Below are 13,983 nucleotides of genomic sequence, written 5' to 3' on the forward strand. Positions count from 1 at the left end.
CTCTCACATGGCAGTCACCTTGACGAGGTGATGGACCTCCGTACCACCTGCATGTTTGACCAGGTCGCTTGGAGTGGGCACTTCGGTCTTCATGTAGCTAGGCTCCATGCTGATTACATTAATAGGCTGCGACTTGATCTGATATTGTAAAACTGCATCCATATGTGCTGCCCATACTTTGGATCACACCCAGGGAGAGTATGTCCCTCATGGACGAGTTAGTCACGTGCAAGACCTGCTCCCACAGCTTTGCTGAAGCTCACCCCTGTACAAATTGCCCCTGGACTTCATCATTGTAGGAAGCTGGTTCTTTATAGGGAAGACCACTAGGTGGTTTTACCATGCACAGAGCCCAGTGATTCCCTCAAAAGTGTACTGGGCTCTATTTAAACCCAAAGTGCTCTATTAGTGGTAGTGTGGGCGAGCAGCTTTAGGCTTAGCACAGAGGAGTGTAAGACATTTATTGAACACACATTGACCAATAACTGACACACGACTCAAAAAGGAGATTCACACTAATTTTATAAAAAATAAGCTTTGTTTGAGTTTTAATTTAATACCGAGATCTTCGCAAAAAGGTAAGTAAGTTCTTCAGGAAAAACACTTTACTCTTTTAAAAGTCGAAACTTAGTGCAATTTTCAAACAGTTCAATGTTATCCTTGGGAGGAAAACAGCAATGAAGTTTCAATGATAAGTACCCAACTTATAGTTCCATTCTTTGGGTTTAGGAGCAGCAGAGGGCAAGTTTCAGGAAAACACAAAGTCTGCACCACCAGTGGCACAGGGGCGGCTGAGTGGAGAGGTAAAATTCGGAGATGAGCCCAATGTGTTTCAATAGAGACTGGGGAGCTTGAAGCCATGCAGTTTGCAGGTAAGTAGATTGCTTGCAGGGACCAAGTTTTGGGGATTAGAGCAAGCATGGGGGGGTCAAAAGCCACCACAAAACATACACCACCAATGGCACAGGGGCGGCCGGGTGCAGGTTGCCAACACTGCGTTGGGCGCCTAATGCTTTTCAATGGATAAACTTGGTTGGACAAACAGGCTGCAGTCGTCAAACCGGAGCCTGTAGGCAGAAAACAGCAGGGTAAGTTGAGGTGTTGGGGGTTATGGGGATACCATCGGGTGAGGGCCCCATGGCCCAGGAGTTTCGGGGCAGGGGTGTACTTTGACGTCAGATTCTTCTTACCGAAGCAGGTCGCGGTCGGGGGAGCCACTGGATTCAGCCTGCAGGTGTTGTAGCGAAGTCCAAGAGAGGTCAGCCAACACAGGACTTGAGGTCAGGATTACTGGGGACCTGTTCTGAATCAGTGGGCCACCTGGACACAGGCCGTAGACATTATATGCAGAGTGGGCAGGACTTGCGGTTCGGGAGGGCACCAGAGTCCTCTGTGCAGGTTTTTTAGGGACAGATCAGCCTCCATCAGGAGTTCTGGTCTTTATCAAAGGTCAAGCAATCTTCCTCAGCTTCTGGAAGTTGCTGGCTGCAGGACAGGTGTTGTTTTCTTTTGCATGGTCTTTGGAGATGGAGACAGACCAGTAGGGCTGGGGCCAACTCAGTAGGTTCCTTCAGGCTTCACTGTATTGCGCCTTCTTCGTCCTTCCTAGGTCAGAAGGAACTCATTTCAGGGTATAGAGGAGCCACCTAAACATTAAATTAAGGGTGTTTTAAGGGAGTTTCAGTAGAGCCAATGGCCACCTTATCTGGAATGGCTACACTCTCAATTATGCCACTCTCCTGTGAGAGAGGGCATAGTCCTAGCCCTGATTGGAGGAGTTCCCACATCTTCAAGATGGCGGGGACTGAAAGGTGTACTTCACCTTGCCTCCTTCACCTTAGGAGTGGAGTTGGCAGAGGTAGGTAACCATTCTATACTTCCTAGGTTTTCTTGCAGTTTTCCTGCCCAAATTGGGAGTGTAAACTGGGTGTCTTCATCTGCTGCTAGCAGCAGAGGCTGGGGTCGCATTTACAAAGGCAGCAGGCCTTTGAAGCTTCCCTCTCGAGCACTGTGCCCATCCTGGGGGAGGAGGTGTGATACCTCTGCCCAGACTGTGCATTGTTTCTGGTCCCAGAGAGTAGAGGCTCTCGACCCAGGGGTCCAGAACCATGTCTGGTGGTGGCAGGTTGCCTACAGCCAGTGTGTGACTACACCAAGGTTGGTAGGTCTTCATAAGGCACCTCTGAGGGGCCCTCTGAGTACATGGTTCAATACATCTCACACTGGCATCAGTACCAAACACTCCTGGTTTCAGAGAATCCATCATGGTGCTGGAGAACTTGAGTTGTCGAGTTTCCAGCTCATGTACTTTCTACAGCTTCCCTGGCACTTACAATATCTAAGAATGAACTTAAATATTGCAGGGGCATATCTGTTCATGCACATATGTCCACACCTGGGGTATAGTGCACCCTACCTTAGGTCTGGATGGCCTGATACAGAGGTGACTTATCTATACCTTAGGCAGTGCAAGTTAACGTGGTGAGCCATGTCAACTTTGTTGTTTTGTCTTCACCAAGCCATGCATGCTGCAATGGCTGCCTGCAGGGCCTAGTTGAGGTGTCCCAAGGGGACCCTATCAGGTCCCAATTCCCTAGGTACCCCAGTACCATTTTCTAGGGACTTCCAGGGGGCCTGAAGGGCCGATTGTGGAATAGCTTTAAGGAAGAAGCCCTGGCACAGGTGACTTGGTAGGCAGGTAACCTTTGGACTAGAAACAAAACCACATCAATTTCCAGGCAAAAGTGGGGACTAAAAGAGGCGCTTTCTCCCAGTCATCCTCATTGGGCAGCGTACACATGTTGGCTAGTTCCTGCAGCCTTGCATAAAAGTCATCCACAGACAACAGGCTTCTGGTGTCCCTGACGCAGGGGGGGACTGTTCATAGTCCAGGTTTGCAAAAGGCTCAAAATCAGCAGTAAAGGTGTTATTGAGAGTAGTGTACATGCGGGAAGGGCTGCTTCCAATATGATTTTAGCTGTTTTGTGTATGTCAGCCCTTCCCTGGTGAAGAAGGAGTAGCTATTTCCTCTCAGAGGCAGTGCCTCCTGCTAGAAAGCAGGTTTCCAGGCTTTCGATCCACGCTTTCCACCTATCAGCCTGCCTCAGTGGTAGGCCTGTTATTACAAAGGCCTCCAAACCTGGTAGGATAATGCCATTGGTCAGAGAACTTCTGGAGCTTGCTGAAACTGTGAAGCAGCTCCTGTTCACCTGTATGGTACCGGAGGGATGCAGTCTCATGTAGGCACTTAACCTCCTCCACTGCCAAAGGGGATATTAGCGGGCAGTCTTTTGCAGCAGAACCCTGGTTGCCACTCCTGGTCTTCCTCAGGCAGAGACCTCAGGTTGAAGCCCTTCTTCGAGCTGGTGTGCTGCTCCCACCTGGTGGCCGAGCTTCCTGCTGGAGGCTGAGGAGGACTATGAAGCAGCGCCTCTGGAATTGAGGCAGAGGCCCTGTATGCTACCGGCTGCTAGGCTCGGGGTGCGCCATGTGTAAGGCCTGCTTATGCTGGTAGGCACTGCACGGAGTGCTGCTCGGGCTGCTGACCACCTCCCCAGAAGCTCACAGCTTTGGGTACATGACCACTCGCCCGTATGAGCCGGGCTGCCCTGCGAGGCGGATGGCTGGGGGTTCGGCCGTCCTCCTCATCACCTGGGCGCGAGAGTTGATGATGAGCTTCCCAGGGCGGGCCGGCAGCTGGTCATGCGGAACACCTGTCCTTGTCGCCAATGTATGTTGGGTCCCGCAGGGGGCGTTAAATACAAATACGACTGACATCAGAGTTGTAGGCTCCCCTCGTAGACTGATCATGCCTAGTGCGTCGCCAGCCTATGTATTCCGCTCCAAAAGTCGGGAAGCTAGAAGACGCAAAGGACTGCACGCCCGCAATGCGGCCCCCGGGGGAAGTGAAGGTCGGAGACCAGTCTTCCCCCGGGGTATTCACGCAAGGGCGGAAGGACATGGTGGGGGATGGGTTTGGAGGGTTAAAGGAAGGGGTGGGATTGGGAGGGCAGATATGGTGTCAGGAGAGGAAGATCCGGCCTCTTCCTGACACCTAAGCACCACCGGGAGGACGTAGAAAGTTTGAAGGGGAAGAAAGTTTTGTTAGGGACAGTGAATTAGTGATAGGCGGCCGATTTGTCGATCGGCTGGGGGGGGCTTGTTCCTTTGTTCCTTTCAGTGACATTTCACTTAGGGTAGGGCTAGCCAAGGGATCACGTGTTCGGGCACCCTGGTGACTCCCAGCGCGGCGGCTGGCTTCGGTGTGAGGAGCCCGGGTGACCAAGTGGGCCTGGCGGAGCGATCGCAGCCGGGCGTGTGCTACATGCACAGGCCTGGATGACTGGGTGCTGCGGCGTGGTGGCCTTGACGGGGCACCGCCTGGAAGTCTGCTGTGGCAGGTATGGGGAGGTTTTTCATGTTTGGGGGTGAGGGGGCGGGCGGGGGACCCCTTCCGGGAGCCGCCCGTGGCCGCGTTTCAGGCTGTTTGGGAGGTCGCCATCGCCCACGAGAAGGGTGGGGGGAGGGTAGGCTTCCCGGTCTACTTGGGTTGGGGGAGGGGCGGCCTGTCCTGCGTTGCTGGTGTTGCGGGTCCCCTTGGCCATTGTCGGACACCCCGGGTGCGGCTTGCGGACTTGTTGGGGGGGTTGCCCCCCCTCCCCCCTCCACCTTTTTGCCTGGAGGAATCACTATTTCAGCCAATAGGGCAGTGAGCACACTTGCAGATGGCGTACCATGTAGGGGCAGGAGCACCGGCGGTAGGTCGCCGAGCTCGCAGTGTAACCCCCCCCCCCTTCCCCCCTTATGCGTCTCCACCCTTTACAGCAGCTAGGACGGGGTCAAGGCCTGGCGATTGTCAGACCCAGTAGCGTTTCTTTGGTTTCCTGGGCTATTGCGGCACGGCGGGGGTTACAGCATTTGAGAGTGGCGGGGGCTGCTGTCATGCCGATGGGGGCATGCGGGTGGTGCTTTGTGGGGGTGCCCATGGGCGGACTCAGGGACTTCCAGCACGGTGAGAGGCCCGGTGGTGCTTGGGCCCACCTGGTTGGACCGGCCAGGTGGGGGGGGTAACCAGAGCAGGTGTTTGGGCCCGGAAGGAAGGCGTGATCCAGTGGGGCGCACAACGGCCTCCAAACGCTGTCCCGAAGCAGGAGGGGGGTCCGCGGCGGCCTGCCTTCTGTTTGGGGATTCGCGCAGCAACTGATACAGCGGGCTTAATTTGTCAATGTTATGCAGATAATTTGAGAGAGAAAGGTGGTTTGAGGGGGAAAGTGGAGGTTTGTTTGCTCTGGATGCGAAAGGCGAGGTGTGTGGAGTGGAAGGCTCGCAATGGGGGTGCAGTGTGGATGGTAGTCGAAGGGGACAGGCTGCGGCTGCGTGGTTTGCAATGGGGGGGGTGCATGGTGCCCGGACAGTTCATTGGAGTACAGGAGTCGTGTACGGCTACAGAATGGTTTGAGGGCACGGCAACCGAGGGAGCAGCAGCTCTGAGCAAACGGGATGTGGCCCTGGAGAAAAATGCCAGGAGGCCAGGGCGGCTACAGAATGACCTGCGTTTTATGGCCACGGTGGGCACGGCAGTTATGCACAAGCAGAAGATGTACCGGTTTACCCTCAGGTATGCATTTGCAGCTGCGGCTTGGGGGGACACAGTTGGTTATTGCAGGTGGGTGGTCCTTTCTTGGCTACCTAGGGATCCAGGGGGCGTGGCACGGGGGTTTTCCGGGGAGGCAGCCAGATTTTGGTGGTACGTTGTAGGTGGCATGCTTCACATCATGGCTCATAGGTATGCGGGGTAGGGGCCTGGCAGATGGGGCTATACACGCCTGGGGGGGGGGCTGGTTGTGCTGGGCTTTACCGGAGGTTGAAAGACTTAGTGTCTGGGATTTGTTGCATGGCAATTTTTCCTGTGGGCGGGGTTCACGTGAGCCGAGTGCAGGTGGGAGGTGCAGTCTGCAACAGCGAACACAGGTATGAGGGGTTGAACATGGGGTTTGTGGGGTGCTGCCATCAGGTTGTCGGGCGACTGGCGCATAGGCATGCCAGGGTATTTCGGCAGTTTGCGGGGGTGGAGTGATTTTTGGCAGCGGAATGAGGAGTATCCGGAGGCAAGGCATGTGGGCGTGGGTGCAGGTGGTGGCTGGGTGGCCATTGTTTGGGCGGGTGCGCATGAGTTTATGGTTCAGAGCTGTGGATCCAAAGGGGTCTGTGGGGGGGCAGGTTGGGTTTCTCGGGTGGTTTGTGGTGCCCGGATGGGGCGCAGGCATTTCGAGCGGAGCAGCGATGGTGCGGTAAGGATGTGACAGGGGTGTGCCCGGACTTTGGGGCAGTGGGGTGCCGGGAGTAGTGGCACTATTGTGTCGGTCTGTTCGGGGCAGAGGGGTGTGTCCAGAAAACAAAGGGTTGAGAGTGTAGGACGTTGGGGGGGTATTGGTTTACGTCAGACGGAGAAGGTAGGTTCTCTTGGTCTTTATTGGACTTGTGCGTAGGCGGGCTGTTTTGTGGCAGGGTCGTCATAATGAGGCATAGGGTTCTTGGAGTCCTGGGGGGGGCTGCTGACTCGGGGTGACGGAAGTACTGTCTGGTGTTTAGGGCGGCATAGGTATTGGGGGGCATGGGCTTTTTCCAGAGATGTTTGGGCCGACTGCCGCACGAGGGCTGGGGTCCATGATGTAGGTCTTGCAGGATTAACTTTCATTGTCTACCGTGGGATCGGGAAATGGAGCGAGAGCCAGGGCGGTCGCCTGGATGGGGGGTTGGCCTTTCTCCCGGCATTTCTGATGGCACAGGAGGCGCACGTGGTGGATGGTTGTCCAAGGGTGGGCACCTCTCATGGCTGGCGCCCTGGAACCCACGGGTACGTGCGCTCTGTAAATAAATATTGACATAACATAACATAACATGAAGAAGTTTGGCCCGAGAACGTTTATGCGTACGGGTGGCAGGCCCGGGTGGTGAAGGGTCGTTCACTGCGTGTAGTGGGGTGCAAGGGTAAATATCCATCGCACGAAGATATAAGGGTCGAAGTGAGGATGAACGTGCAGGAGTCTGATTCTTACTTGAGAATAACGTTTGTTCAAATTGCAATCATATGTTCATCGGAAGATCATGTTTTACGCTCTAGAATGCTTCTTTGTCGTCAGGTACTTCTGTGGTTAAACATGCCTTATGGATGTGATGCAATTACATATTGAAGGGGACCAACCTTACATGCTACACGGCGTTGGGGGGGGGGCACTCCCCCCACCCCCCTTTTTGTTCTACGAACCAGGAGCGGTTTAAAAAAAAAAACACTTTATTGGCTATCAGGGGATGCAGGGGATGGAGGTCCATGGTGTGGATGGTTGTTCACCTCGGAATTAGGGGGGAGGCACTTTGGGTGACCAGTATATTGGTCCAGTGAGGTTGCTTATTTTGCTGAAGGGCAAGTACAAGTGGCAGACGGTCGTTCGCCGCGAGGGGGGGCAATTATCCAAAGCAAGGAGATACAAGAGACGAAGTGAGGAAGAACAGGCGGGAGTTTGTGTCTTGCCAAAGAACACGTTTGTTCACATTGAAATCTGATCATCTGAGATCATGTCACGCTCTGGAATGCTTCTTTGTCATCTGGGAATTTTAGGATTGAGACGTTCCTTACAGATGCAATGCGATTACATGGTGGGGGAAACGAGCTCACGCTGCCCAGAGCTGGGGGGGACCTTTGTAAGAACATGGAGCGGTCAAAGACTATTGTTGTTCGTCAAGGGATGCAACGGATGGTGGTACAAGGGGTGGATGGTCGTTCACCTCGGAAAGGGTGAGGGCACCTTGGGTGACTAATGGATTGGCCCAGAACGGTTGTTTTTTGCTGAGCATAAGGAAAAGTAGTGGACGGTCGTTCGCCGCGAAGGGGGGGGCAGTTGGCCATGGGTCGAGGATGGGCCCAACAAAGGGGGTATGTGCATGGGACACGGGTCCAGGTGGGGACTGGTGGTTCACGGTGAAGGTGGTGTCTGTTTGCGGACTGAGATTGGCCCTGAAAGGTTACCAGTTCCACGGGATGCGGCCAGGTGATGGATGGCCGCTCACCACGGGGGGCACCGATTATTGGTCAATGATTGGGCCCGGGCATGGTGTTGTTTCATACGGGCATTGGTCCAGGTGGTGGATGGTCGTTCACTGCGTTGGGGGAGCACCGTACAACTGGGAGTGGCCCCAGGGGGGGGGGGGGGGGTTGTTTTCACATCATGCAGGTACTGACTGGATGGAATATCGCCACAATAAGAGCAATTTTGTTTCCTGGAAGGGTTTGTTCCGGAACGTTCCGGAAGTGCTAGGGACGCGTGTTTAGGTGGATGGTCGTCCACTGGGTGCTGCAGAGTGGGGTGGCAGTCTTAGGTGCACATGACTGAAGGGCACGTGGGCCCGCTATGGAAGGGCACCTTTCGCTATTCACGTTTGCGCCAAGAATGGTACTTTGCTGCAGGATACAGGGGGAGGTGATGAATGGTCGTCCGCTAGGAGGCCGCAGGGTTGGCTGGCAGGAGGCGAAAGGTGCGTAGGACAGTGGGGGGGGGGCAGGTAACCGCCCTCCGGGGGTTCCCTGGTTGGCGGTACTTTGGAGGGGTGGGGAGTTGCATACGGGCGGATCCACCCCTCGGGTGGGGGGAGAACGGTACACAGGTGACTGATAGCGGGACACGGGAGGCAATGAGCAATGAAGGCAAAGTCAACAGAGGATGCTTGGAGGGCAAGTGAAGGTGAGAATGGGGAAAGGAAGGAGGTTATCGAGTGAATGGGGAAGAGTCAAACAGGTGAGATGGTTTTGAGAAGGCAGAATGGAGAATGCCTGGGTATGGGAAGGAAATGTATATTTCTTGCATTGATGTACTGTTAATAAGTCTAAATGATTGCAACCTTGTCCAAATAAAATGGCCTTTTACACTTCAAGTAACAGCGTGGAGTGTAGTTATTGCGCTCTGTGTAACACAAACCATACAACTCGAGACCACCCCTACATGGCAGGCGCGCAACACCCATTGAACTCACCGGGCTTCAGCCCCCTCCCTCGTGTGTGGCAGACCGGGATGAGACAGATCCCGGGCACACACAGAGCCGCACCCGAACGTTTAACAGGTCTTTAAAAGACCATTTGAATGTTAATTAGGCCTTACACCCCTTCTAAGAGCCCCTGCAGCCCCACTCTGCCTACTGATTAAAGGTTCAGCCCCCCCACCCCCCCCCCGGAATTTGGCTCTAGTTGTGCCTCTGCTACATGGTATGTCCTGCATGGACACACCCACGTAATCCAGGAACACTACACAGGCCAGGGTGACACTTCATTAAGTTGCTTTGAAATATTAATATGGAAACAAATAGCAGGCATATGCAAATTTATTTCCGCTGCATACCGCTCTAAAAACACCAACAGTATGCATCTCCGTGAGGCTAAATCTATGAATATTTCTCTGGACAGATGGTGGAAAACAGCTTTGATATCGCATCGTAGAGTGAGACAAAAAGAGAACACCTCAGTGAGGTTCACGTGGAGAGTAAACTGGGACGGGGGAGGGTACATTCCCTTTTGTTGGTCTTTTAGCACTGGGTCAAATATTGGTGGAATGTAGTCTAAAAAAATCTATTGATACTTTTCGTGAATCACGCGACTGTACAATTGAAACATCGATCTATTTGTTTATGCTACATGGAGAAGGAATTCTGTCTTGGGGCTTGTGTTTAGTTATTTTCTAAATGTACTGGGGAGTGCAGGCTCTTTAAAAGTGTCGGTGTTATCTCCTCTGAAAAAATAAATATTTGTGCTCACAAAATACAGGCAGTTTTGTCCAACACAGCGGATCCCGTCATGCACGCACTGCTGCTAGGAAATATTACTTGTAGTTCTCAAAATAGACAACAGGTGGCGATAGTCTACTAGAAGCACCGAAAAATGCGATGATCGATCTGACGAATGGGCACTATTTTGTGTAGGTAATTAGAGATTAACAGGAGGCAGGAACAGGAACGGAGAGAGCACCGAATACAAGCCGCACGGCAGAGCAGCGCAAGGTAGCAGCCCATTCCATCTGCCGATAAGAGGGAGAAACATAGAAACGTCCTACTGTGCAGCTCTACCGGTAAGTTCAGTTCAGAACAAGTGCATGCATTTCCACAAATATCTCTTTCTAGTAACGGACAGTTCTTGTTGGTTACTTTTTTGGGTATTTTTTTTAATTATTGCTTCTTTAATTTGATTTGTTTGCTGTAGTTATATGGAGTTCAGAGTATATCTTGGAAGGGAAGATATTAGGTATGAAGCGCTATAAAAATAGGTATGATGATGGTGGGGATGATGATCAATATGCTATGTGCCTTATTTAGTGCATGGACATCCCTACTGTTAAGTCAGAGTTCGTTTGCTCCACCGTGCGCTCTATTATTTGATTCAGAGGTACACTGTCAATGATGTGTTCTTTGGAGATGTTGTTCACTTTTTTTTACCATCGCTCTCCTTGTCTCTTACAGTTTGTTCACTTTCAAAGACAGATTTGCAGCACAATATTCTGTACATTTCTGAGTGTCCTGCACGAACCCCCCCCACCCCGGCAATCCACTTGCCGTCGGCTGCAATTATTCTGACCATCGACGTGGTATATATCTCCGTGATAAAACACTACTTCACTTCCAGACAATTTCCAATTGCCACGCCTTGTTGTTACCCACCGAAAGGGCACATTTTGGACAGATTTGGCCCCAAGCGTATGTGACGCACCTTCTCCTCAAGTGTGCCAGTTTGAGGCAGAAGGAACTTTTTTCTCGCGCAATAGTGCACGCCTCCTCGCACTCATCATCATCATCTCAGCGCAGGCGAGACTAGTGCCGATTTCGTAGGTTTCAATCATCCTTTTACGAGAAAAACATTTATAAGCCTGGTAAACCCAGCTCTCTGGAGTTGTAGTGTTAAGTAGCTGTGTCTGACACGTGTGCTTTCACACTTGACCATTGGAAGGTGAAACATGCAAAGAGGCAGGCGCGCAACACCCATTGGACTCACCGGGCTTCAGCACCCCCACTCCCCCCCCCCCCACCCCCCCCCTCCTGTGTGGCAGCCCGGGATGAGACAGATCCCTGGCACACACAGAGCCGTACCCGAACGTTTGACAGGTCTTTAAAAGACCATTTGAATGTTAATTAGGCCTTGCAATTGTTTCACTCCTTCTAAGAGCCCCTGCAGCTCCACTCTGCCTACTGATTAAAAGTTCAGCCCCCCGAAATTTTTTCTTATCCCCCCCCCCCCCCCTGAAATTTGGCTCTAGTTGCGCCTCTGCAAAGAGGTAACCCCCACAGCTTACCTTGGGTCACAGACGACATATGCAGTCAGCTGGTGGGCCCTCCCAAACCAGATCGCCAGGGACGTAGCTTAATCATTCACATACTTTTTTTGGGGAGGTAATTGGTTGAATCTCAAATATCCCAACTAAAAAAGCAAGGGTTTGCAGGGTGGAAGGATACTATGACCAAGGTCTGGGAGGGACTGTTTCCATATGGAGCAGGGTAGGTACTGATTTGCAAGAGGTGGGCTTCTGTCCAGAGTGACACAGTGGGTGAAAAACGATGCCTTGGAACTACTCCGAGTGATTGCCACTGGTTGGACTATTTGCATGCATTCATGCAATCACCTATTGCACTCTATATATGTTTTTAAGATCATGACCTAAAACATGAACAAGTTAAAACCTATTAGTGAAATAAGAATGATGGAAATGCAGACACAGACATAGCAGTCCTGATTCAGGGGCCCGTGACCCAACTACCAAACTAAGAATGAATTGGAGGGAAGTCACAACCCAAACACGCCTGCTGAAGTTACTGCCCTCCCCTTCCCACCTGGGGCTGTTAGTTCTCCTTGCGAACTCATGACTATGTTAATGCACAAAGCAACATCTGGAGTCCCTGCCCTGGGATTGCTTATTTTAAATGTATTTTTACTGCACACACTTTTTTGTCTCTGGTAAAAGAAGCCTTGTTGATAGAGTTGTCAAAGCGGTGCATATGGGCAAGGCTCAAGTTTTTAGTCCTCGTCTTTAGAATATCAATTTATCAAGTGTCTTACGGCCCCATGTACTAAGCGTTGTCACAAATAGAGGAGGGCGGCAGGCAACTTAATAGGACGGCCTAGCCAAAGCCAAACCAAATGTCTGGATTGGCTCCCTGAGTATGCACGCAACCGGAGCCATGAAACTATTTGGCATCCATATTGCGAAGCAAACACAATGTAAAATATAATACACTCTCTTCAGAATTCAAAAAGTGTATTTATTTAACATGCAGAAGCATTTCACCTTAGTCCATCAGATTATGTGACTGCATAGACAGACACAAAAAACTGAGAAACATTCATGGCTCACCCCCAATGACAATGAAATCAGTGAACTAAGAGGCAAGTCAGTACTCGTAAACCCTAAAACTGGTCTACATTTTAAGCAGGGAAGCTGGTATTGATTCCAGGTAAACTTGTTTCACATTTTGAAATTCAACACTAGCAGGTTATCTCGGTCTCTCTTTCTCTCGCTCCATTACATTAAAGGTCCCAGTTTTGTCTTCCATTCTTGGCTCAGAATGAGAAAAAACTGACAGATAGCAGACCAGACTCAGGGAAAACCAGACCAAAATACCAAGCGAGGAATGCACTTATTTGGGGCAAGTCACGCCCCAAACATCGCACCTGAGTTACCCCTCTGTGGATCACATCTGAACCAGCAACATTAAGATAAGGTTTTCAGTTACTCTGAGATGTGGGCACCACTTCCTGTGCAGTGAGATAGGGGCACAGACTGTAAAAGGAGCAGTAATTCCCTGGCTCAGGCAGAATATCAAAGCTGCAAAAGAATGACCCATTACCCGCTCATCTGCCCGCTTTGCCTCAGTCCCTACCTTATGAGGAGCCCCTGCGCACCAGACAGGAAGTTTACCATTCCTCACAAGCTTCAAAATACACACAATGTATTTCTTCAGTGTCTACCCCTAGGTCATCAGTAAAAAGAGTCCCGCCCTCCTCCCAACTTCCTGTATGCAAAAGTTAAAGTGAGTTGGGTGATGTAATAATGGGAGAAAGGGAGGGACGCAGAGGATTCTGATTGGTGGTAATGAAGATTACTGGTTAGTTATCATTTAATTGCTTGCTCAGTGGGCAGGAAAGTGTCTCAGGCCTCAATAAAGAATGTGATCTATAAGATGTCCTGTGGGTGTAGAGCTTGCCAGAGCTCGTGTCTTCACCTATGTATTGTGCTCCCACTGGACTTTCACTTTATATTTGATCAGGTTTAATTTCGCGAGGCACGAGGACTTAATTATTTTGTTAAATGCTGTATGTGACTGTTGTTACTTAGCTTAGGTTCCCTGATACCCCCAAGGATGACTACAATCTCCAGAAATAAATACATTCATAAATAAATATCTTTTTTTTAAGTAAAAATATATTAAAAAATCACTTTTACAAAATCATCTCATTCATGCAAAGCAAATCTGCCCAAAAATCTGTTTAATTGCTCCCAGGGCCAAAATGTGTGCGCCGCACTGAATTTTCTAATATGGAACGCTAATGTTTTCATTAGCCAAACTAGAGCAAAATATTCCTTGTTTGTTTAACGCTAAACACAATGTTGATTTGCGACGTACTGCAAAGCCAGAAGAGTGCAGTACTCGTCTCATAGACAACCGCCCTTGGGATAATTGAGCACTATGTGTATTTTTTTCTGAATCGTCCATGTATTACGTGTGGAAAAATCTGACAATTTCCATTTGCTAATTCTTTGCACCTGTTCCCATTTGATGCTTGTATTCTTCCCTGAGCCAAGTCGTACTACTTTGCATCCCTTTAGTGGATATGTTTTTGTGTTTGATCTTAGGGCTCTTTGCCTGTTCTTACCCTGCTATTCACACTTTGCATGAATTATATGAAGTGTCACGCTAGTCAATGCGCTGACGTCATCTTTGACTGATAGTAAT

General features: G+C 50.8%; 1 protein-coding gene across 1 annotated transcript in view; it reads left to right on the top strand.

The window, feature by feature from the left end:
* The first annotated feature begins 10,023 nt into the window (after nucleotides 1-10,023).
* Nucleotides 10,024-13,983, top strand: part of PROKR1 (prokineticin receptor 1) — a 291,985-nt gene continuing 288,025 nt past the window's right edge. Inside the window, exon 1 of the mRNA XM_086925441.1 lies at nucleotides 10,024-10,112. The gene's annotated coding sequence lies outside the window, so the exon portion shown is untranslated. The remainder of the gene's footprint in view (nucleotides 10,113-13,983) is intronic.

This window comes from Lissotriton vulgaris, chromosome 6 (genome assembly GCF_964263255.1).
Source record: "Lissotriton vulgaris chromosome 6, aLisVul1.2, whole genome shotgun sequence".
Classification (NCBI taxonomy): Eukaryota; Metazoa; Chordata; class Amphibia; order Caudata; family Salamandridae; genus Lissotriton; species Lissotriton vulgaris.